The 26,960-nt window shown below is 41.7% G+C and overlaps 1 protein-coding gene across 2 annotated transcripts in view; it reads left to right on the forward strand.

Moving 5' to 3' along the window:
* Positions 1 to 2,382: 2,382 nt before the first annotated feature.
* LOC127625604 (tubulin polyglutamylase TTLL7-like) overlaps positions 2,383 to 26,960 on the forward strand; it is a 144,473-nt gene continuing 119,895 nt past the window's right edge. The window contains exon 1 of one of the 2 annotated variants that reach the window (XM_052100887.1): positions 2,383 to 2,655. The gene's annotated coding sequence lies outside the window, so the exon portion shown is untranslated. The remainder of the gene's footprint in view (positions 2,656 to 26,960) is intronic. The other variant, XM_052100888.1, reaches the window with a different exon arrangement.

The following is a 26,960-nucleotide window of genomic DNA, read 5'->3' on the forward strand; positions in this document are numbered from 1 at the left end:
TCTTACCACCAACTGAGCTAGTATACTTCCTGTTGTATTCTCTAATGAAGAAGCAAATTATGGATCACCAGGCCCTTTGCTCAACACCAAAAACAGTCTGGTGGAAAACAAAAAGACACAATGAGGCCTCAAAGGTCACCACTGCAAGTATGTATTGATTCTCGAGTGATTGCTTGCAAAAATAACACTTAGTTTAGCTGTAGAGATGTCGTTCAAAAATATAGAACTGCAGTTCAGCTAAGTAGTTTACAGTGAGTGAAATGACATGAAACTGACCATTCAAAATGTACACACAGGGGTCTTAACTGTTTGATAAATATTGATAATTTTAAAAAGTTCATAAACATCTTTAAGGAATAAACTATGGCACTATCAGACAGAATATGTTTTTCCGATTTTTACATTCACCTCAATATTTAATCAATGCAGATATCACATCTGGTCCTCTCATTTAGGCCTTCATGCATTAAGTAGATGTCACAATCTAAGTAAATAGGGACAAATGTAAATATATGTTCATCTAACAGTACATTTAAGACATGTAAGTAAGAAATATAACTTTTGTAGATGTAATGTACTGTGTAATTTTGCGCTCTGAATAATTACACAATTAAAGGAAATTCTGGGTTCATTACAATTTAAGCTCAATTGACAGCATTTGTGGCATAATGTTGATTACCACAAACAATTATTTCAACTCGTCCCTTTTCATAAAATAAAGAAATAAAAATCACATTAATTCTTCTGTTAAAACTCATGTATTATTTGAGCTGTAAAGTTGTATAAATCTTTATTTTTACAGTCGTATTATAGTTTGTTGTCATTGAAATTACATCATAATGGCAATGGAGTTGTAAAATTGGCAATAACTTTACACAGAAAAGGTTATTAGGCAATTTTATTACACAAAAATAATTTTAACATGCATATTGTTTACATCTTGTGGCTATACTTTTGAAATGTTGAGTATTTTAACATTTACGGATTGGCCACATTCACTTCCATTGTAAGTGCCGCACTGGAACCCTGATTTGTTTTTGTGATTTTTTTTTAACAAGTCAACAAGTCAAAATATTTTTGTGGTAATCAATATTATGCCAAAAATACTATCAATTGAGCTTAACTTATATTGCACCGAAATATTCCTTTAAGCCAATTTCATAAATTTTCACAAAATCACACTTTTGTAATGTCACTGCTATGTAAAGCATTACATTGTTATCGTAATTAAATTTTGGTGATGCTGACTCCTGTAAAATTCCACAGACATCTACTCCTTTCAGAGAACAGTGCATTTACTCTGTGATACATTTTCAGTAAAACATTCAATGTTGCACTTTTGATGACCGTTATCAACAGAGATCCTCAGAGACAAAAGTAAGCAAAGAAGAAATGAAACCCCCAAACCCCAGCCAAAAGGTGAAAATTACGTGGTACTATTGAGGTGTCTTTAACCGCAAGGTTGAGTCATGGCGCCATCCAGCGGAGGCCGGTGGGTAAATACTAATTCTGAATTACGGGTATTTTGTAAGATTTAATATCATTAAAGTAATTAAGCAAACAACAACTACCCAATCGCCAGAATTAAATGTCTGCAGTTGTGCTGCAGTTATATCAGATAGACAGACAGACTATAATAGGCCTACGTGGTATTTTTTAGTTCCCATAACTTTCTGTTGGTAAATATCAGAACTAAAATAACTTGATTTAAGAACATTGAACGTCCCATGAAAGGGAAATAAAGGAAATATGAGTATGTATTCATGTTGCATATATATATATGCAACACACACACACTTTTTTTTTTTCACACACACACTTGTATATCATTGGGGACTCTCCATAGACTTCCATGCATTTTATTGATTTTATACCTTATATCCCCTAACCCTACCCCTAAACCTAACCCTCACAGAAACTTTTTGCATTTAAAAAAATATATAATTTAGTATTTTTAATAAGCCTTCTCCCTCGTGGGAACCGATGGCTGGGCCAATCTAAGGTTGTACTATTCTTTTGAGAACACTTGGGACTAGGCCCTACCCGACACACACACACACACACACACACACACACACACACACACACACACACACACACACACACACACACACACACACACACACACACACACACACACACAAACAAAGAATTTCACAATGATTGTTATTAGCTCATTACTACAGTCATATTCATTCAATTGAAACCCGGATGGAAACATTGGTTGCCAAGAGTCGGTGCGCTCCGGAAGAGACTATTATTTTCCTCAGTGGGTAAATGAGTTCACTTTAGAAATAACAAAAATGCTAACATCACGCTCACTTAATTACATTAGACAGTATACGCCTTTTGAAACATTAAATAGATAAATACATTTAAAAAATGTTTGTTCATTTTGTTTATTGTTAGTATTTCCAGAAAATGCATTCTACAATCCCCTATTTGAAGAATGGGTCGATCCATCTTCATCTTGCACTTGCTTTAACAGTACAACATACATGAGAAATTCAGTGATTTCATTCTAGCCAAACCTTCAATTTATTTTTAAAATTAAAGAAAAAGACAATACGGTCACAAATATAACGTAAACTCGAAAGGACAAAAGCACAAAGAAGACAGCATCGCAGACAGAGAGATTGAAGAGATCGTGTGTAGGTAATCACGCCAAACCTTCTTATTTTCGTCAATATTTGTCTGATCACAACTGTTACACTGTTTTTTAAACTGTGATAGCGTCGATCAGGTTCTGTCAGTCCTTTGGTTTTAACTCATCAGTCTTGAGTAGGCTTCAGAATGCGGCGCATGAACGGAGCGCATCTCTGCCTCTTACAAAGGGTTCAACTGAAGTTTATTTTATACTGACGTTATTATTTGCTGAAGGGTAATCTGCACGTTATTCTTCTTATGGTCCAGTCTTTTTTGCAATTCCGCTGCATAAATACTGGCAATGCAGCACCGGTTTTTATTATCATGTGGGCCTCGTTGCATCATGCAGAGAATTCAGTTTCAAATAAATAAAAATAATATAACAGCGCAATGCTTGCAGTATTTAACTGTGAGTTGTTAAGAAGGGTCGTTTAGAGTGTTTTAAAGAGAAAAGTAGGTGTATGGATGCAGATCTGATCTTAAGCATCCTCATATGCGGCCTACCCTCAGGCAAACACCCCCGTTTTCGCCAGCATCTATCTATCTGTGTGTCTGATATAGATAGACAGACTACAGAAGTTTTCTATTTTGAAATGTACTTGCCTTTTCTTTCTGAACCTACAACATATAGTCATATATTAGGTTATTATGTCAGTTGTTTGGCTGAATGGTTAAACTCATTACAGCACTGCTTCATTATACAATTATCTTCAGCTTCATTACTGAAGAATGATTAGCCAAAATATGCACCACCCAATTTAAATGAAGTAGCTGTAGTTCCTTTATTGCGGTTGGTTGTGTAGAACATACTGTATATCCATGAGTTTGCCATGAGCGCTATGCCGTAACAGACCAGTTATTCAAGGATTACATCACTGAGGTCCTCTGTTCATGGTAGAGAGTTTCTGAGTTTGTGTTGTTTACGGATTTGTGCTGTTTGAATAAACAGTTTCATTACTGATTGTCCAGAGTCAAAGCTTTTGAGAATGGTGTTGGTTGTAGCTATCAGGGTGACCAGGCTTTGATTTTGTTTGTTTTTTGGCAGAAGTACCTCTGTTATGGTTAATATGTTGGCAAGAAGACATATATGACTAAGAATGGTTCCTAATTTTAAATGCAAATGAAACTTAACACCCCACACTTAGTGCGACTTCACACATATGGCTTATCAGAGGTTTGAGTCTTTACTTGGACTTGCGATTTTTCTTGATGGCTCAATTCAATGCAACTGGGATTTCCATTGATGACACAATAACCTCAGTGATTTGTAATACATAAAGTAACAGGTAAATAAAATCACTAGTAATAAACTGATTAATCAGCCAGGGCTGCGTTTTCCAAAAGAATCATAAGTCTAAGTAGATTGTAGAAATTATTGTACAAATTATCTTAGAATTACGGGCTGTTTCCCAAAAGCATCATAACTTACTTAGTACTTGAATATATTTGTTGATCTTCATGTACTCTGGAGTAATTGAAGGACATTGTGAGGACACACTTATGCAGATACCTGCAGGACAATCGCAGAATTACACTTAACACAACATAGATAATGTTGAGATTTTTACATTTTTGCAATAGTATACAATAGGGATGTCAAACGTATTGGTTCTTTGGTACCAAATTGATACTAAAATAAAAAAAGATGTCACAATACATGTGTTTACGCAGTACCGGTAATACAGAGCAGCGAATCAATTGGGCTATGTTCAGACTGTCACTCCAAATCCGATTTTTGTGCATTTCCGATTGGAATTCAATCATATTTAGTATTCATGAATGGCAAAAAATCACATGAAATTATATTTTTACAAATGCGTTTCAAGTTACATTCCTATGTGGTTTGACATCCTATACAAATCAAATTTCTGGAAATCCATTTCAGTCTGACCGCTCTGATCAGATCTCAAGTGGCTTTTTGCCATATGACACTTTTTCACGGTACGTAAAGACATGCTATACATATCACATTGTTGCAGGAAACAGCAGAAATAAGCTGTGCGGTGGAGGAGTGTAGGTCTAGCTGAGAATATTATTAATAGAAACTCCTGTTCACGTTCTGAAGTTCGACAGCCATCGTTTCATCAAAGGTGGCTATTGCACGAGTCCACCAGTCACTTACACAATGATGACTCTTTAAGACATTATAGATGTTATAGTTTCATTTTCTGTTTATGCTTGATTTTCTGTAAAGCTGCTTTGAAACGATGTGTGTTGTGAAAGGTGCCTTAAATAAAAATGTCTTGACTTGAACTGTCAAGACCACACACCACTTTGAACTATGATACCAGTTGAGACTGAAGCTCAAAATAAAGCAGCTACACATTGCAATGTTACAAGCTAAAATATTTCATTCCCTTCTTTTTTTTTTTTTTTGCATACTGGCGCAAACATAGGCGGAAATCATGGGGGTCAGGGGTCAGGACCCCCATCTGAGGGTTGTCCCCCCCTAAAATAACATTTAAATATGTGTATTGTAAATAATATAATGATATATTCTTAAAATAATTGTTTAAGAAATAAAATAATACAAATGCAAATGGGGCAACAACAAAACATTTTTATGTTTATTGTCCCCCCCAGCATTTTGATGAAATTTTCGCCCCTGGGCGCAACATCAATGCTATAGCAACCAATGCAGATATACTAGAAATGAAGATAGCCATGGGACACACAAATCAGATCTGATCGGTTGCAATAAACAGTGCTGACAATCAATCATGAAGATTGGATTCCGATCAGATACACACAAATTTAGATTTGGACTGACAGTCTGAACATAGATTTAGATGTCTGTATACTGTCTGAGTGACACAAGTCTGCTGTGTAATGCTAACAAATGATTTGACATATTTGGGGGAAAAATTTATGAACAATTAATCTAATTTAAATTATGATAGCTCCTTGTATGACTATTAAACCACAAAAGGGAGTTTAATAAAATAAATATACTGTCTGCATGTGCTGCACACTTTACAGAGAAAGTGTCAAGCCTCAATTACGCCATCTCAATTACACTTGAAATCTTAATTCATGTTTGAGATGAGAACATAATTATATTGCGTAATGTCCAAGTGATATTCAACACAGTAATCAAAAAGTTCACATTGCTATTAAATGTAAATTCTAGGGGCTCGAGCCCCTGCCCTTTTGCTGAGGTGCCTCATCGAGGTGTTCCAGGGTGTGCAAAAGCAACAAATGTCTTGCACTCCCAAATAAATATATATATATATTTTTTACGCATAATAACAGTATGTGGGGGTGTAAAAATGTATCAATATTATGCTGAAACTTTGATGCATTGATTACTGAAATGTATCAATTCTAATCAATAAATAATACCCAATGTGTTACAGAGGTTGTCTCAGATTACAGCATACACTAGCAACAGAAATGAGCATGTGACTGAGTTAACAAGCGTGCACTTTAAATTAAGAAAGTTTAGATCAGATTTCTGCCTCATTGTTCAGTATTGTTATATACAACAGTTAGTTCCGGTCCTCAAATCTGATTGGACGAGAGACGTTCCATGAGCACTGATGGTCTGACAGCATCAGCACTCTGACACTTCACTGTGTGTGTATCACTTCGCTTGTGTTCATGCCATTCTAAACTAAGGAGTAAGAGCAGTGCATATCTGTTAGGAGTTACTGTCTATTTTTTTAATTACATATGTTAGCCAGCAGGTGGTGGCAAAAGATCAACTTTGTGTGTAATATGAGCCAGTTGGCGATGTAAAGTGAATCCGTTAGTCATTGTTTACACAGAACAGCGCTCTGTGATCGCTCGTATTACCACTACATTACTTAAACTAAGACATTGTTTTAAAAGGCTTTAAATGAACAATTTCAGGATTAAGGCTCATTGCAGCTGAGAGACACAACGGACTGTTTGATTACAGAACTCGAGGTGCTTATCGAGTTTCCACATTGGATACACACGGTTTAAAAATGGCAGAGGACATCGCTCTTTCTGTAGTGTATGACTCTTTGGCGGCTACCACAAAATAGGGAGAAATACCCCTGTTTGGATGCTATTTTTCCACTGAGAAAGCTGACCTTCAGAACGCTGACAGAACTTCTGCTTGGGAGTGGCAACAGGTGATCACACACGCTCTGTCTCTCCCTCTCTCTCTCTCTATCACACACACACACACACACACACACACACACACACACACACACACACACACACACACACACACGCTCACCCATCAATCCATCCTTGTTTATCCAGTAACTTGTTCCAAAAAGCACAAGCCATGATACTATTTTTTAAGTGAACTTTTTGAATTACTAACGGAGGTTTGGACGGTTTTGAACCAGCAACGGCAGATTCTGATCGGCAGCGTAATAAATAGTTCCATGGACAAATGCGTTTTTATGACCGTACTCGGTTTTCCCTAATTTTTTCAAATTTACTTGTTCATTGAACTGTTGTATATAAGCAATATCACACTCGCAATCTTTCTATATGGCCCAAAATCAGCAGTGCTGTAATTACCTGCGGCCGAATCACATCAGTGCTGATGTAGGGCCATATAGCACTCTTGCTCGTGTGATATTATTAAAATATAAGCAAAATAAGTTTATTTTTGTTAATTTCTTCCCCAATTACGATATATTATGCATATTGTGGAATGTTTGGAAAATACCCAAGCAAAGGTAGGCGATACTATACTGCCCCTTCACTTGCGATCTTTTGTTCTTTAACATGTAACACACACCATTACATTTTGAATTCTGTGAGCCTTCCTGGTTTAAAGATCAGACTTATCTTTTTAAATGACAGATTTAATTTATATTTAAATGATTGGTTCAGTGAATGTTCCTGTGATGATGTGCAAGTCTATTACGCATAATCTACTTACTGTCTGTTTGTGTTAGCATAAAGTCAGACATGATATTATCCTTTAGTCTTATTGGCTCAATAATCAACATAACAACATATTGGCTCAATAATTAGTTTTATTATTATTTTTTTTTTATTATGGGCCAAACCTCCCAGTACTCAGTAAATACATAGAATATTGCGAAAAGATTTTGTATCCTCTTACAGTTGTGAAGTCTTCTGTTTAACACATTAAGCATTTATATATTATCCACAATTACGTTTTTGAGCCAGTAATTGTAACCCAAACCCAGGTGTTTTTTAAAATTGTATTTTCCTGTATAGTGCAAATTTTTCCACCATTTATTTTTTCGTCTTTGCATATTTGGGTAAATAGTAATGAATAAATGTTTTTTTAATGAACAATTAATGACAATGCTGATTGACTGATGGCATCACAAGAACTCAACCAGTCCCAAGCAAGCCTAACTGCAAGCATAACTGTGACATCAAAGCCAGCAGACATAGTAAAATTGAAATCCATTTCACACTTTTAAAGACCTCTGCATATAAATTGGCAACAGGCAAAATGTCTTTTATTTTACTCTCAAGGAAAGTCATTCCAATCATCTTTGGAACACTCCCAGCTGCATCATTTTTTTTCACCCACCCATATTCTGGTAGTTCCTGCCTCCTACTTTCGGATTGGCTACTTACAAGCGGTCTGCAATTGGTCAGTTGAGAACATATTATCATTATTATAAGTTGCTGAAAAACAAACCACTAATCTTAAAATTCAGTGCAAATGTAAAATTATTAATATCAGACAAGGCAAAACTATCACACGATTTAAATAAGTTGTTTACAGCTTTGCCAATTAATATTATAATGGGGGTGATCAGGGGTGAACAGCTCAGCTTGATATGTAACATAATTTGTCACTTCTTTTATTTAACTTATCATTAATTAATTATTGCAATTATTTTTTTATAATTTAGAATGTTTAACTATAGGTAGAGTGTTTAAACTTAAATTAAATTATATTATCAATATGTGTATCAAATGATCAAGATGTGTGTTTGTGTAGCAAATATAATATCAAGACATTAAAAGTCATGCAAATTACATGTTTATTAAATAGAATATTATTTCAAATGTAAAATTCAAAATCAAATTATTTCAATAATTTATTCTGTCATCATTTACTCACTCTCATGCCATCCCAGATGTGTATGACTTCTTCTGCAGCACACAAATGATGATTTTTTAGAAGAATATCTCAGCTTTGTAGGTCCATACAATGCAACTGAATGTGACTAAAACTTGGAAGATCCTAAAAGCACATAAAGGCAGCATAAAAGTAATCCAAAAGACTCCAGTGGTTAAATCCATGTTTTCAGAAGTGATATGGTAGATGTGGGTGAGACACAGATCAATATATAAGTCCTATGTTTCACTAAAGTGAAAGTGATGTAGATTTACAGTAGAAAAAGGACTAAAATATTTCTCTGTTTCTAAGAATATGGTAAGAAATTATTAAAGATTCTATATTTCATAGCTTACAGAAAAGTAAGAATTACACTGTCAACTGTGAATTAAAAATATTGTTTTCCAACCTTGCTGTCCTAGAATTATAATAATGCATCTGTCACAGTATATCATTCAGTCAATTCCAGTTCTGTTTTAAATTGAACATAATAACCTTGAAATATTTTCACTTCCATGGGTTGCTATGTGCTTACCATCAATTCACTGTGCTTAGCAATATTGAAGTCAGGACTTTGACCAAACAAATTAATAAAAAATATCTACGTTACTGCTGCCTGGCTTCAAATTTAAGCTTCCTCCCCTATGGAACTGAATAACTGTTTAATTTCACTTTTACAAATACTTTTTTTTTTTTCAGATAAATGTGTGATTCTGTACTTATAGGCACTTGATCTGATTTATTTGTTTTTTCAGTATTAAATCAAAATTTCCATACAGTCTTCTTTCTATCTAAAACTGAATTTCTGTTTCATTTCTACCCGATAATGTATTTCATTACCACAGCATTCTCAGAAAAGTTAAATAGTTAATTACAAAAAATACATATTCTCTCATGGGAAGTGGTGGTTACCTTAATATTTTATATTCTTAGATTTGGCATACATTGAAACCATAAATGTGGGAGCAAGGCAAAATCGTTTTGTCAAAACATTTTTTTTATAAAATTTATTCATATCACTCATTATTGGTCAGGACAAAGTTATATGTTACATATAACTAATAGGGGTGTAAATAAACTTCATTTTTGTCCACGCTGAGTGCAAATGCGAGACAATGGGGTGTAACTAAACTTCTCTGGTTAGTTTGATTGAAAGGCTTTGCAATGGCAAAATAGGGGCAAGAATTTCCTGTTCAATACAAAACCAGGGAGGGGCTTTCTCAGGTGGAAGAAACCAATGAGCCATATATCTGAGACCGAATGCATAATAATAAAACAAAATCTTGGGTAGGCCTAGCCCACCTTTGTCAATCAGCCTATGCAACTTATTGAAATGTAATCTGGGACACTTACCATTCCAAAAGAAGGAATTTGTCATGCTATCAAATTGCTTGAAATAAGAGAGGGGGACATCTACAGGTAGAGATTGTAACAGGTAGTTACATTTTGGAATATAATTAATTTTAATAACATTAACCTTCCCAATCATAGATAAATGTAATAAAGCCCACCTGCCCACATTGCTTGAAAACCTTTTTATTAATGGTCAAAATTAACTCAAATAACTAAATCAGACAAATTTGCTGGGAATAAAATGCCCAAATACATGATGCCCTGTGTGGGCCACTGAAAGGCGCCCTGATGAAAAGGTGTTACTGGGCAGTATGCTGTCAGAGCCTGTATCCTGAGAACTTAGAAAAGGAATTAATAATTCTGTGGAGGCAAGACATAGATCTAGTTGGGTAGGAGACGAATAATAAAATATAATCTGCGTAAAGCTAAAGCTTATGCCACCCCTGGAAAATCATCTTCCTTTTTTATCGCGGCTGCTATAAAGTATCAGACTGATCCAGGCTTGTGTCATATCTGGCTGAAGCTTTCCATACTTTAATGATTCCTTATAAACTTCTAGCAAAAGTGGAGCCAATTCTGTAGCATGTGATCTAAAAAAATTCAGCAGCAAAGCCATCTGGACCCGGAGACTTGACTGTAGGCAATGCCCTAATTACCTCGCCAAGCTCCTCCAAGGTTATCTCAGAATCAAGAGAATTATTTTGCTCAGACTCAGTTTAAGGAGTTCTAATTATTCGCCAAAGTTTCTAATATCTTCACCAGTAGACAAAGATGTGGGACTATAAAGATAAAGATAGAATTCTTTAAAACCATTATTAATATCTATGGCCGAGGTAAAAATACCTCTGTCTTTGATTGCTCAATTGGAAACATTTTAGTTTCAGATTACACCCAGATGAGTTTAGACATGTTGCCACATTTTGAGAAAAAGAAATCATAGTTGGCGCTTAATGTATCTCTTTTGCAAAGTCCTGATTTCCAGCAAATGTTAAAGGCTGAAATCAATGTTTATATGGAGGCTGACTGGTCTATCTTGATGAGGTAATTAAGGCCTTGCCTACAGGAAAGTCTCTGGGGCCAGATGGCTTTGCCGCTGAATCTTTTAGATCTTATGCTACAGAACTGGGTCCACTTTTGTTAGAAGTTTATACAGAATCACCAAAGAATGGAAGGCTTCTGCCAACCAGGACACAAGCCTAGATCAGTCTGATTCTTAAAAAGGACAAAGATCCAAGTGAGTGTAAGAGTTACTGTCCAATTTCCCTGATCAAGGAACCATTAGCAGCCACGATAAGAAGGGAAGATGGTTTTCCAGGGGTGGTGGCGGGAGGTGTGGCACATAAGCTTTTGCTTTACGCAGATTATATTTTTTTATTATATACATTTTAGACACCAACCGAATTGCCTCTAAACTATCGAGTATCAAAAAATGTCTTGTCGTTCGGTACCAAATTTCAATACCTAAGGGGTTTATCTCGTCAATGTCAATGATAAGCATGTAGCATGCTAGATGTGCCCAAATCTAAAAGTGCCAGTGATTGGCTGTGTTTAGGCATTAAGGAAAAACACTAGTTTATGCCGGTAATGCTTGAAAAAATGCTCTATGGCCGGTTATGCCAGCCATAAATGTAAAAGATGTTTGTAAAAGTGTGGATACATTTCACCAGGCTCAATGCCAACAGTGCGTGATGCAATATTTGCGACAAGATAATTGCTGCCAAGACCGGCAACACAACAAATCTGATGAAGCACTTGACAGTGCACGGAGTAAACCTAAGAGCAGAAAGTTGCTCCGTCTTCGACTGCAAGAAGACCGAGCCGGTGCAGTCATCCTCTCAGCGTACTTCTGGCATAGAGCTTCCTTCAACATGCCCACCATGAGTCCTCCTCCAAAACTACTGATGAATGCTGCGGCGCTATTACTGGGACTCTGACAGGTAGGAAAACATTTTTATATGTTTTTGAGCGATGTGGGCAGGAAGGCTTCATTACATTTATCTATGATTGGGAAGCTTAATGTTATTAAAATTAATTGTATTCCAAAACTCAACTACCTGCTACAATCTCTCTATGTAGATGTTCCTGTGACAGGGCGGAGGGCAGGGCCGGGTCGTGATTATACACACTCCGTCCCTTATCAGGCTAATTAAGCCTCCGAGAGGGATAAAGGCCGATTGCGGACGGTGGTGCGAGGAGAGAGAGATCGTTTACGGACATGTCCATCATGTGTGTGTGTATGTGTGTGTGTTTGTCTTTTGTTTAAGTTTTGTTTATATCGCCAGGCCGGTTCTCGCCTCCTCCTTTCCATTGAACTGCTTTACAGTCCCCCTCTCTTATTTCAAGCAATTTGATAGCATAGCGAAGTCCTTCATTTGGAATGGTAAGCATCCCAGATTACATTTCTATAAATTACATAGGCGATTGACAAAGGTGGGCTAGGCCTACCCAAAATTTTGTTTTATTATTATGCTTTCTGTCTCATTTGGCTCATTGGTCACTTCCTCCTGAGAGAGCCCCTCCCTAATTTGGCATTGGACAGGAAGTTATTGCCCAGATTTCAACATTGAAAAGCCTCTCTATTGAACTAATCGGAGAAGTTATGTTACACCCCGTTATTTCACATTTGCACTCGGTATGGACAAAAGTGTCGAGTGTTTAACTCTGACATTTATTTAAATGTTGCCTCGAGCATATGTTAGAACCTAAAATGACGTATTAATAAGTTGCCTTCCTGCTGGACAGAGTGGATTGTGATGGAGGTTAATATGCTCAGTGGCCTATTTGAGAATGGGGTGTTGAGATCTTTTGAAAATCTGGTTCAACATTTTTGGATCCCCAGATCTCCGTTTTATAGGTATTTACAACTGCACCACCTACTCTGTACTATTTTTGGGAGTAGCATACACCCCCTAAAGCGGCAGATACTCTGGGAGTGGTAATTACTGCTTTTGTAAAAGGTCATGAGGCATCTTGCTGCTAATTCAGTGTCTGGGGGATGGAACTTTTAACTTCTATCAAGAGATTATGGAAGAAAGATTTAAACTTGATATTGGAGGAGGGAGTGTGGTCTAGGATTCTTCTGATGCAGTTCAAGATTTTATTGGACCCCCTCTAGATAGTATAAGCTTGGTCTTAAAGACACACCCACCTGCTGGCTATGCCACTCGGAGGATGGAGACATGGCCCATGTTTTTTGGTGGTTTATTGAGATCCAGAAATTCTGGTTGAAGTGGAATAACATTTTGTGTGTGATGGGCACTCAGCTTTCGTTTTGCCCCAGACTTTGTGTTTTGGGTGATGGGGCGGTCTTCGATGTGGGGAATAGTCATATAGAGAATTGGGTTCTGACTTGTGTGATGATCGCCAGGCAGATTATTTTGAGGTGTTGGAGGTCAGCTGGTGCGCCCCCATGTCTGGAGTGGTACACGAAGATGGGGAGGGTGCAGCTTTTGAAGAGGTGTCATTGGGAAGACTTGGTATATTAAGTTTTTGGAGGGCTCTCGGTGTGAGGCGTGGAGAGTAGTTTTGGTTGAGTATGTTTATTAGATATATTTGTAGTTTTTGTGTGTGTTTGCTCTTTTGTTTCTGTATATCTACTCATGTGTGACCACGGGTATGTTTGTTTGAGGGTGGGTTGGGGATTGAGAGGGGTGGTTGTGGGGTTTAAATGTTGTATGTGTGTATATATATATACCTGTGTATATATATATATATATATATATATATATATATATATATATATATATATATGTATATATATGTGTGTGTGTGTGTGTGTTTTTACTTTTCTTTAGTATTGTAAGATTTAATAAAAAGTGTTAATTACAAAATAACAAAATAAAGTCTATATCAGGCAACTTACATTTTAAGCAAAATAAGAAAAGAAAAAACACAAATAGATTTTCTACTGTCAGAATGCCAAAGTGTCAGAAGTTAAAGAATTGATAACAATCAAGTCAGAAGGTGTCAGGCTGGTGACATAAGACAACTTTCATCCAATCATTTGACGTCTAAATGTATCAATCATGGGAGCAGGGGTGGAAAGAGTACTGAAAAATAATACTCAAGAAAAAGTACTGTTACTTTTATTGAGTAGATTAAAAGAGTAAAAGAGTAGTTCATTTAAAAGTACTCATGAGTTGTGTGTATTGAGTACCGAGTTGTGAAAGCTATTCCCTTTTATAATAAAAACTTGATGCTGCTATTTAAAAACATAGCACACATACTGTAATTTACATTTCCTTCTATGGCTGTTTGCCATAAAGTATAAAAAATACCGGTATTTTATAGGTTTTTGCGATTGACATCTTTTAAAACACATCACTTATCTGCGATACTGTAAACACTACATTAATAAAAAAACTAACAATATTATGAAAAAATATTATTATTAAAAATGTCACTGTTATAAATTATTCTATTACATTAATACTTTTAAAGCTACTCAAGTTATTCAACCAAAGTATTGAGTGGTTTTCTCATTTCCTTGTTATTGTTGTTTGATGAATAGCCTTTCTATGACATAGCCTACTAGACAGTGCTCTATTCAGTTACATGTACACTTCAAGTCCAACATTTATATGCAAATATGCTTTTTGTCCCACTGTTTATGTTCACTTTAGACCAAACCAACTGGGTTTATATTAATGCCTCACCAAGAAGGACATTGGCGGAATTATGAAGTGTATTTTACTATTTAGGCGCATACCCTATATGCATACATATGTAAAGTGTACATTAGTGACCTGTCAATCAAACAGCACACAGCTACAGATGTCAGGAATTAAAAAGTCAATCTTTTATATTTTATCTAGATCAACCAACCAGTGGTTGTCTTGCTATCGTGATTGATATGTAATGAACATCCAGAACAGGCTATTGGAAATAAACAAAGTATAGAAAATTGAAATAAAGTTTATCATCGATATCGAGGACTTCTCTTCTTTTTTTCAGATAAACTTCAAGATTGTTTTATCGCCTAGCACTATTGATAACATTGCCTTAATCTCTCACATCAAACCCAATAATAGAAAGTGATATCAGTGATAGAAAGCTAATTTACAGGCTACATTATAGAAACACTGAATCTAGTAAGCAGAAATATGAAATTTACCTCGATATGTTTCTTCAAATTAGAAGCAAGATTAATGCTGATATCTGGCTGGAGCAAGTTAAACTCACATAACACAATCATGCAATTGGCCTTTTTCACTGCGAAAAGTTCTTTTAGGAGAGGCCGTGATGTTCAGGTGTTGAAATGTGCTTTAGGCATCTTCCACATCCATCAAGTTCAAGTTTTTTACCTGTGATTTGATTTGACGGGAGTCATGAGACACTCCCTAGCAATCATGTTGATAGGTAAAAATAAAATCTGGAGAGCGAAGTAGTGAAAACAGACGGTGGGAAAATAGCGCATTAAAAGTACAGTTACAGCACTTAAAATGTACTCAAGTAAAAGTAACAGTACAATTTTAAAACTACTTAAAGTACAATTCCTGGGAAAAACGACTTAATTACAGTAACGAGAGTATTTGAATTCATTACTTTACACCCCTGTGCGGGACTTGCCGGAATATGGGTGGGGAAAAAATAACGCCTACTGGGTAGCTATTTTTTATGGATACAAGTGCCATAAAAGTACAGCTCTTATCTATATGAATTTGGAAAGACTAAAATGTCAAGATTACAATCAAAGAACCTATTTCATATCAGCAATAAATTCTGACAACAATTGTATAATACATTTTGCTTCTTTAGCTCAGATCACATTAGAAGTCTATTTTTAGCTATTTTTCAGTCTGTTCCAATTACTGCGCATGCACATTCTCGAGTGGTATCTAAAATGTGATTGGCTCTTTTACCTGTAAGGTGGGACTTCCTTTTCTACATCCGCCATATTGGGCATTCCAATTTCTCCCATTCATTTTAATACAGATGCTCTGTTTCGGGCTAAATAGTCTCTAGTTCTGCTTTCTGGCTCCCTCTACAGCTAAAAGAGGTTTCTGCAGAAGTCTTGGGACGTCTCAGAGGAAATAAAATTGTGAGTGGATCGTGGGTGGTGGAGCTGTCAGGGTGATGAATGAGAGCTGGAGATTACTGAAGCACTCATTAATCATACACAGACCTGCCTGTCAGGGTGTTACTGTGTTGTGCTATAACTTATTGACTACAGCTTCATACATTTTCTAAATATCTCTCTTTTAGGGGCTGTTCTTATTGCATTAGTACATAACAATTTGGAATCTGTAGTGATAGTTACTAAAGCAGTTGCTTTTTATCAAAATAAACTTTCATTGAGCTAATGGCTAAGACACAATGGGGACAGGGTTTTCCTAGTAAGTAGTTCATGGGTCGTCCATGCGTGGGATCAAACCTTTGATGATAGGAAAACCTGTACACCTACGTATTCATGCGATTATCTGATTAGCCATCGTGTGACAGCAGTGCAATGCATAAAATCATGTGGGTCAGGAGATTAATTTAATGTTCACATCAACCATCAGAATGGGGAAAAAATTTGATCTCAGTGACTTCCACCATGGCATGATGCCAGTGTCAGATGGGCTGGTTAGATTGTTTCTGTAACTGCTGATCTCCTGACAACAGTCTCTAAAGTTTACTCAAAAAGGTGTCAAAAACAATAAACATCCACTGAGCGACAGTTCTACGGACAGAAATGCCTTGGTGATGAGAGGGTCAACGGAGAATGGCCAAACTGTTTCAAGCTGACTGAAAGGCTATGGTAACTCAGATAACCACTCTGTACAATTTCAGTGAGCAGAAATGCATATCAGAATGCGCAACATGCCGAATGGGCCACAACAGAAGAGGACCATGCCAGGCACTTAGGGCTGGGACGATTAATCTACGTAATCGCCGTCATCGATTACATAAATACATCGATTTGCATAACATGCGTCTGTGCGGTGCAATGGAATAATTAAAATGGCAGCACTCGGTTTAAGCATGGATTCCCCGAAGAACAAGCTGCAGATGAAAAACTTGCTCACGGTCATTTTTCTTTAGCTCTTTTATCGATGATTTCTTGAGATGACCGTGGGAGTATTTCAGCCAGAGACCCAACAATGTGGTGCTGTGTAAGCTATGCAAATTGGAAATGGCTTATCACAGCAGTACAACCGGCATGAACAAACACTTGAAGCGAAAGCTAACTGGCAGCACCGTAAGTCCTGTTTACTTTTTGTCCACACCCAAGTATGACACACAGTCAGGTCCATAAATATTGGGACATCGACACTATTCTAATCTTTTTGGCTCTATACACCAACACAATGGATTTGAAATGAAACGAACAAGATGTGCTTTAACTGCAGACTTTCAGCTTTAATTTGAGGGTATTTACATCCAAATCAGGTGAACGGTGTAGGAATTACAACAGTTTGTATATGTGCCTCCCACTTTTTAAGGGACCAAAGTAATGGGACAATTGGCTGCTCAGCTGTTCCATGGCCATTGTGTGTTATTCCCTCATTATCCCATTTACAAGGAGCAGATAAAAGGTCCAGAGTTCATTTCAAGTGTGCTATTTGCATTTGGAATCTGTTGCTGTCAACTCTCAATATGAGATCCAAAGAGCTGTCACTATCAGTGAAGCAAACCATCATTAGTTTGAAAAATCAAAACAAACCCATCAGAGAGATAGCAAAAAACATTAGGTGTGGCCAAATCAACTGTTTGGAACATTCTTAAATAGAAAGAACACACCGGTGAGCTCAGCAACACCAAAAGACCCGGAAGACCACGGAAAACAACTGTGGTGGATGACCGAAGAATTCTTTCCCTGGTGAAACACTCTTCGCAACAGTTTGCCAGATCAAGAACACTCTCCAGGAGGTAGGTGTATGTGTGTCAATATCAATAATCAAGAGAAGACTTCACCAGAGTGAATACAGAGGGTTCACCACAAGATGTAAACTATTGGTGAGCCTCTAAAACAGGAAGGCCAGATTAGAGTTTGCCAAACAACATCTAAAAAAGCCTTCACAGTTCTGGAACAACATCCTATGGACAGATGAGACAAAGATCAACTTGTACCAGAGTGATGGGAAGAGAAGTGTATGGAGAAGGAAAGGAACTGCTCATGATCCAAAGCATACCACCTCATCAGTGAAGAATGGTGATGGTAGTGTCATGGCGTGGGCATGTATGGCTGCCAATGGAACTGGTTCTCTCGTATTTATTGATGATGTGACTGCTGACAAAAGCAGCAGGATGAATTCTGAAGTGTTTCGGGCAATATTATCTGCTCATATTCAGCCAAATGCTTCAGAACTCATTGGACGCTGCTTCACAGTACAGATGGACAATGACCCGAAGCATACTGCAAAAGCAACCAAAGAGTTTTTTAAGGAAAAGAAGTGGAATGTTATGCAATGGCCAAGTCAATCACCTGATCTGAATCCGATTGAGCATGCATTTCACTTGCTGAAGACAAAACTGAAGGGAAAATGCCCCAAGAACATAAACTGTGTGACTGTTACAGTCTGTAAATTGTTTTTCAATTATATTTCTTGCCCCACTGAGATTTAATTCAGATTGCAATAGTTTTAGTTATTCCTGTTAGAAAAACGTTAACTGTTGCTCGAATTGCACTAATTTTACTGTAAGATGAGGGGGAGGGATAGAGCAGGAGAGGTGGAATGTGGAGGGAGAGGAGGGAAAGAAGGAGGGGGAGAGAGATTGTGTGTATGTGGTAAATTGGGTGTGTATATTACTGAGAGTTGATTAAGAATTGAATGAAACGCAGTAAGTAAACAACTGGTCCGTAGTCTTACATTTTCATTTTTGTTTTGTGCTTCAAATCAAAATGTATGATGGCACGATTCACCTCATGGCTTAGAACTATTTTATGAAGTACTTGAAATCCATATGTAAAAAATTAATGCGAAAAAATATTTATGGAACCGAGACGGCAGAAAAAGTAGACGGGCACTGTTGTGCTGTATTGTAATTAATGATGAAAGTGGTAACTACTGATACATCAGTAAAGACAGCACCTTTCTTGTGAATAGAGTGTACACTGATTATTTTCAACTGCAAATAAGCTTTGCGGCAAAGTCTTCATTGTTGCCACAGGTTTGTCACAGACGTTTTTACCAGTAGTGGCAAATTGTCCATTGTTGCCTAAGATTTGCTGCAGGTTCACCAGTTCCATTGAAGAGCTGCACAAGTCTGGCTAACATTTGTGGTAAATCTGCATTTGAAAATAATGAGTAAAAAAATGTGGCTAGGTTGTAAGGGAATAAGGAAAGGAATAAGGGAATTGATGGCCTGAGTTTGGCTAATGCGCTAAAGCTAATGGTATGTGTAATGTAAATTGCAAACGTACATTCCTTCAAATGAAAAACAGTGAATGCTTCCATTCCGTGTTATACAATTTTTTCCAATTTGAGACCGTTATACACTTTGGAAAATCATACTTAAGTGAATGATTTTTCAGTATGATTGAATAAAGTGCATTATTTAAGACATAGCTGGTCATTATTTTTTTTAATTCCAGTTGGTGATGCTTGTGGCGTTAAAAGTGTGTTAAAAGGGTTGTTGACGTGGACATTAAACTTTTTGTTTTATTTTAGATGCTGAAAACGTTTTTCACCCCTTTTGGGGTGAGCTCTTTGAACTCACTAGTTCATTTGGTCTTGCAGTGTGACAAACAAATGATTAAAAGAAGAAATATTCCATGCTGTTTCACAATTAATACGAGAGCCTAAAAACTTTAGGTTACTCACTTAACCCCGGTTCCCCTTCTGTCGCTCTCTTCACGTTGTGTCAGAGAAGCGACACTAGGGGTCTCTCTTGAGCGCCGATATTCACCTCTGGACTATGAAAAAAGGCCAATGAGAGTTGGCAACCAGTATTTGCATGTCCCGCCCCCGGACATACGGGTATTTAAGCGGCGCAAATACGGGAGTTCATTCAGAAAATTTCTTCGGAGCCGATGGTCGTGCATGCAGTTACACACCAAGTTTCTGTTTAATCCTCTGACGCTCTGCATTGGATCTGACGGCGCACAACAGCGGCTTTCTCATTCGTGCACGGCTGTGCATTCTTGCCCCTGGGCGCTTCAACAGCGCAGACAACTCGAAAGAGTTATTCTAAAAGAGTGAATTTCGCTCTAAAAGAGCAAAACACAGTGGCGTTGAACATCCTTCTCAGGACGCGTCTTTTTAAAGACGATTTTCCGCCTCTGTGTAGTTTCTGGATGCATTGATTCTCCCCACCTCTGACGGCCATAAAAACTGCCTTGCATTCCTGGGTTGCGATCACACGCAGGCAGCGTTTTTATGATTGGTCTATGTTTTCAGTAGGAGAACATAGCCATGACAGCATTGCGGTCGTAGGCTTTTTCTTGTAGTGAGAAAAAGCCGCTTCAGCTGCCCCCCACACCTCGCCTCCTTCCTACGGGATTGAGGCAGGCGCCGCGGGCGATGAAAACAATCTGGGGACAGTGACGGGCTTCGTTTCGCCGGGTGAACACTCTCGAAACCCCCCGCCTCCCCGGCACGCTTGCTTGTTTCCGTCCGAGCTCGGGATGAGCATGCTCTCCAATGGGTTATGTTTTCAGAGTGAGAACATAACCGCGGCAGCGTTGCGATCTCTGCTTTCTCTTGTAGTGAGAGAGAGCCATTTCAGCCGCCCCCAGCGCCTCGCCTCCTTCCTACGGGATTGAGGCAGGCGCCGCGGGCGATGGAGAACGATCTGGGGAGAATAACGGGACGCTTTCGCCGGGTAAATCTCCTCGAAAACCTCCCGCCTCCCCGGCATGCTTGCCTGCTTCCCCCGAGCTCGGGATTAGTGCAGTCCGCTTAACAGCCTACTGCCGGTCCCTCGAGCTCCCCGGCATTGGATGATGACATCACCGCTGCATCGGAGAGCGTAACAGCGGTGCCGAATGCGGATAACTTGCCTGGGCCGCCACCTTCGGGTCTCCGCCCAGTCTGAGCCTGACGCAAGAAGGTCCGCTATGCTTCCCCGGGCTTAATTGGTTCCGCGGGCATGTGCGCCGCTCACACCCAGAAGGCTCCCAGGCGCTCCTGAGATGACAGACCCAGAGACCGAGACGTTAGCTCCGGAGCTGGTAAGACCACTCCGTTCCCCGGTGGAGGGCCGGAAGGAGAATTATTTTGTTAAATTCATTACACTCTATAGAGGTATTTCCTTGTTGTCTCTGGGGTCACCTGGCCCACAAATGCCGTTCTCACAGCACTCTGCTTTCAGGCCTCAACAGTCCCGGCTCCATGGACGCGGTGTCCCCGCCTCCAGCCCCACGACTGTTCCCCGGCCGGCCGGTTCAGACGAGTCCAGAGGACGCCAACATCAGACCTCCTCCTCAGTCACGAACCGCCCCCTGCCGGGTGCGCGGAGCAAAGTAAGTGCTTTGAGTTTATTCTCAGCACCAGAGCCTCGGGACGCCACGTTGCCTCCCGACGCCGCGTTACCTGTTCCGCACCGCTGCGAAGCCCCGCCGGGTACGTCCAAAAAACCCATCCCCTTGGTGCCCCTAGCACGGAGTTTAGAGGCGTGGCTTTCACTGCCCAACCCGTCACGCTGGCTGCACCGGACCATTCGACTCGGTTACGCAATTCAGTTTGCCAGGTCTCCGCCCCCCTTCGTGGGCGTACATTTTTCCGCAGTACACGGCCAACATGCCCACTCCCTGCGTGAAGAAATCGCCTCCCTTCTATTAAAGGACGCAATAGAGCCTGTCCCTCCAACCAAAACGAAGAAGGGTTTCTACAGCCCTTACTTCATTGTACCCAAGAAAGGCGGCGGCTTACGACCGATCTTGGACCTGCGAGTTTTCAATCGGACCTTGTCCAAACTCCCGTTCAAAATGCTCACCCAGAAACAAATTCTATCTGGCGTCCGGCATCTAGATTGGTTCGCAGCGGTAGACCTGAAGGACGTGTACTTCCACGTCTCAATTCGCCCTCGACATCACCCCTTCCTAAGGTTCGCGTTCGACGGCCAGGCGTATCAGTACAAAGTCCTCCCCTTCGGCCTGTCTCTGTCCCCTCGCGTCTTTACGAAAGTCGCAGAGGCAGCTCTTGCCCCGCTCCGAGAAGCCGGCATACGCATACTCAATTACCTCGACGACAGGCTCATACTGGCCCACTCCCGAGAGTTACTATGCGCACGCAGAGACCAGGTGCTCAGCCACCTCAGCCGTTTGGGGTTTCAGGTCAACTGGGAAAAGAGCAAGCTCTCCCCGGTCCAGAGCATCTCTTTTCTCGGTCTGGAGTTAGACTCAGTCCCAATGACAGCACGTCTCTCCAACGAGCGTGCTCAGTCAGTGCTGAAATGCCTCGCTTCCTTCAAGCCAGGCGCCATGGTCCCGCTAAAACTTTTCCAACTGCTCCTGGGGCATATGGCATCCTCCGTGGCGGCCGCGCTGCTGGGGTTGATGCATATGAGACCACTTCAGCACTGGCTCCGGACTTGAGTCCCGAGACGAGCATGGCGCCTCGGCACACACAACATAAAAGTTACCTCTGCCTGCCGCCAAACCTTCAAACCCTGGACAGACCTCTGCTTCCTAAGGGCAGGAGTACCCTTGCAGCAGGTGTCCCGACGCGTTCTGGTCACAACCGACGCCTCCAAATTGGGTTGGGGCGCCGTATGCAACCGCTGCGCTGGCACATCAACTGCCTAGAGCTGCTGGCTGTTTTCTGGCCCTGCAGAAGTTTCTCCCGTTAATTCGGAACAAACACGTCCTAGTCAGGACAGACAGCACCACGGTCGTAGCCTACATAAACCGCCAAGGCGGAGTACGCTCCCTCCACATGTCACAGCTCGCCCGTCGTCTCCTCCTTTGGAGTCAGCAGCGACTGGAGTCACTGCACGCCACTCACATCCCCGGCAACCTCGATGTGATAGCGGACGCACTGTCAAGACAAAGCTTGCCTGGCGGAGAGTGGAGGCTCCACCCCAGTCAGTCCAGCTGATTTGGGACCGGTTCGGCAAGGCTCAGGTAGACCTGTTTGCCTCCCAAGAAACCTCCCACTGCCCGCTCTGGTATGCCCGGACAGAGGCTCCCCTCGGGGCAGATGCGTTGGCACACAGCTGACCTGCGGGGCTGCACAAGTACGCATTCCCCCCAGTGAGCCTTCTTGCACAGGTGCTATGCAAGGTCAGGGAGGATGAGGAGCAAGTCATTCTGGTAGCCCCTTACTGGCCTACCCGGACTTGGTTTTCAGACCTCACGCTCCTCACGACAGCCCCTCCCTGGCAAATTCCCCTGAGGAAGGACCTTCTTTCTCAGGGACGGGGCATGCTCTGGCACCCGCACCCAGACCTCTGGAACCTCCACGTCTGGCCCTTGGACGGGATGCGGAAGATCTAGCCGGCCTACCACCGACCGTCATAGATACAATCAATCAAGCCAGAGCCCCCTCTACCAGGCATCTCTACGCTCTAAAGTGGCGTCTGTTGGCGGACTGGTGTTCTTCCCGAGCCGAAGACCCGCAGAAGTGCGCAGTTAGGTCAGTGCTCGTGTTTCTTCAGGAGAGGCTGGAGAGGAGGCTGTCCCCTCCACCCTCAAGGTGTATGTCGCGCTATCGCGCCCACCACGACACGATAGACGGCTAGTCTTTTGGTAAGCACAACTTAATCGTCAGGTTCCTCAAAGGTGCCCGGAGGATAACTCCCTCCCGGCCTAACCTGTTCTCCTCCTGGGATCTCTCGGTCGTCCTTACGGGACTCCAGAGACCCCCCTTCGAGCCGCTTGACTCAGCTGGACTCAGGGCCCTCTCTCTCAAGACTGCCCTGCTGATCGCGCTCGCTTCCATCAAGAGGGTCGGGGACCTGCATGCGTTCTCTGTTAGCGATGCTTGCCTGGAGTTCGGTCCGGCAGATACTCTCGTGATCCTAAGACCGCGACCGGGCTATGTGCCCAAGGTTCCTACCAACCCCTTCAGGGATCAGGTGGTGAACCTGCAAGCGCTGCCCCGGGAGGAGGCAGACCCAGCCCTTTCACTGCTGTGTCCAGTACGTGCTTTACGTATTTATCTGGACCGCACACAGAGCACCAGATGCTCTGAGCAGCTCTTCGTCTGCTTTGGGGGACAGCAGAAAGGGAAAGCTGTCTCCAAGCAGAGACTCGCCCACTGGGTTGTCGACGCCATTTCCCTGGCTTATCACACCCAGACCGTGCCCCCCCCTTGCGGGTCCGAGCGCACTCCACCAGCAAGCTACCCTGTACTGGTATAGGTGCTCCACAGGTAAGGCCTCCTTCGGACTTCCCCTGTGTGTAACACCACGGTTCTGTCCCCTCTGGCGAGCTGACTCCCGTGTTTCCCTTAGGCAGTCATGGCTGCCCCCCCTCTATGAGGCTGGATCCACCACCGCACCGACTTTTCCACATAGGCCCTAAGCAGGCCTCTGATGGTTTTGCCACTTAAACTTGCCTCCCCTCTCGGGTAGGCGTGGCCTCCACAGGGTCTTCTCCGCCCTGAATAAGGGCTAAGACCCCCTTCCCTCAATGCGTGTAAGGGCCCCGGCCTTAGTTGCTCTATGCGAGAAACATAGAGAGAAAAGAGGCCCGGCCAGGCTTGGCCCGTTCCCAGGTTGGCGGCCAGCACCTTGTTCCCCTCCAGGGTAACGATAAGGAATCCTGATGGCTTAAATGGGGCATTGGGGAAGGGTACGTGCAGCCTGATACAGTTGGTCGTCCTGCACGTAAGAATACCTGCTCGCTCCTGTATCAGCAGTTCACGTACACGGCTCAGCGCATGGCACTTTTATAAGTGGACCCCTAGTGTCGCTTCTCTGACACAACGTGGAGAGAGCGACAGAAGGGGAACGTCTAGGTTACGTATGTAACCTCCGTTCCCTGATGGAGGGAACGAGACGTTGTGTCTCCCCTGCCACGTCGCTGAGCCGAGCCACTGTTTTGGCCGGACCATTTCCGGCTCAGAAAAATCCTGAATGAACTCCTGTATTTGCGCCGCTTAAATACCCGTATGTCCGGGGGCGGGACATGCAAATACTGGTTGCCAACGCTCATTGGCCTTTTTTCATAGTCCAGAGGTGAATATCGCGCTCAAGAGAGACCCCTAGTGTCGCTTCTCTGACACAACGTCTCATTCCCTCCATCAGGGAACAGAGGTTACATACGTAACCTAGACGTTCTCTGATAACATGAAGTGAAATATCTCACTAAATCTGCGTACACACTGCCAACGACATCGTGTGAGATAGCGACACCATCCCATTTGTTTTCAATGAAAGCTGGCGACTTCCAGCGACACAAGCTGTCATGACCGTTGGCGACCAGATGTGGGCGACAGCCAAAACGTGAGAAGATGGTAGAGCTCACGTGATCCTTCTCTCTCTCTCTGCTCCTGCAGTAATGGAAAGATCAAGGGACCCACCCTCTGCAGCAGCTCATCAAACATCTTCCTTAACTCTCGTGCCTTATAAATAAATTCTTCTTAAGCCATTCAATAGTGTTGTGTGAGGGACTGACCGAAATATCAGTGTTAATTCATCGTTTCCCCCATTTTAATCAGCCGCTTGAGACAGCTTTGTTTACATAAGCTCCGCTGAGAGCACACCTGTCACTATTACATGCTTTGTGCAGTCCGTGCTGCGGTGCCTGCAAAAAGTTTCAACAAAGCAGGAGAAAAAGCAGAGGTGTAGAAATTGCGGACTTTGGTTCTTGCTTGTATTTTCACTATTTTTGCTTGAAATGTGTGAAAGTGATTTGAGAATGGGTCAGTCTTCCACACCCGCCCTTACAATACCTTCATGTCCCCCTCTACGGGGCACACCTCACAATTTGACAACCACTGCACTAAAGGAATGCCCTAGGCATAACCGATTGTTGAAGCTCCAATAACACATTGCCTGTCAAGACTTAATGAGTCCCACCTCCCTCATATAAACCACGTCTACCTGTTGCTACCTCATTTTCTGCATATCTTTTCTCTGTGTGAAAATGCAAGGAGGGTGATGATGTGAGATACCTCACTTCATGTTATCAGAGAACCAGGGTTAAGTGACTGTATAGCGGAGGAGGGTGGGGCCGGGCTGGAACAACGCACGAGATGGGGTACGCGAGGGATAAAGGTGGCCGGTGGCCGGTCAGCCTGATGGGGTACGCAAGGGATAAAGGTGGCCGGTGATGATGGTTCGAGAGAGAGAATTACAGGCAGCTGCTCTGTGTATATATGTTTGTGTGTTATTGGATCAGTTTTTCATGAAACTATTATTTATATTGCCAAGCTGGTTCTCGCCTCCTCCTTTCCATTCAACTGCTTTACATTGGTGCCGAAACCCAGGAAGGAGTAGGGATGCCGTCCTCAACACTGCCGTCCACCCAGGGGAGTGCCGCTGCCATCCACCGGGGGACTGAGTAGCCCGACCGCCCGGACGTGTGGAACGTCCACCGTCCACGAGGTGAGTGGAGACTGGACTCCCCGATTGCCTGGAGAGAAGGAGCCGCTGCCAGAGGTTGGGGAGTGCCCTGCCGTCCACCAGAAACGTGGATGGGTCAAGAGGACCGGCGTACATGAGGGGAGGAGGTAAGCGACCCCCCCGACCGCCTGGAGCGGTAGGGCCGCTGCCAGGGGCAGAGGAGAGTCCCCATGGGTTGCCGAGAATGCTACTGTATACTGTATACGTTTATTGTACAGTATGCTGCATTACTGCCTCAAGGACAGAGTGAACCTCCGAAGGCTCTGAAACATCCAGTCTTTAAAACCTAAGAAATGTGTGGGGAGATAACCAACACGCCACAGCACAAATCTCTTGAACTTAAATGCCCTTGAACAGCGCTCAGTATGTGGCCATACCCCTAGTGGAGTGAGCTTGTAAAACCTCCAGAGGTTGCCAATTAGAGCTGTTATAACAAACCAGTCTCCATGACATATACAATGAGGCAAAGTTCTGAGCATGAGCATTT

The sequence above is a fragment of the Xyrauchen texanus genome, chromosome 32 (genome assembly GCF_025860055.1).
Source record: "Xyrauchen texanus isolate HMW12.3.18 chromosome 32, RBS_HiC_50CHRs, whole genome shotgun sequence".
Lineage (NCBI taxonomy): Eukaryota > Metazoa > Chordata > Actinopteri > Cypriniformes > Catostomidae > Xyrauchen > Xyrauchen texanus.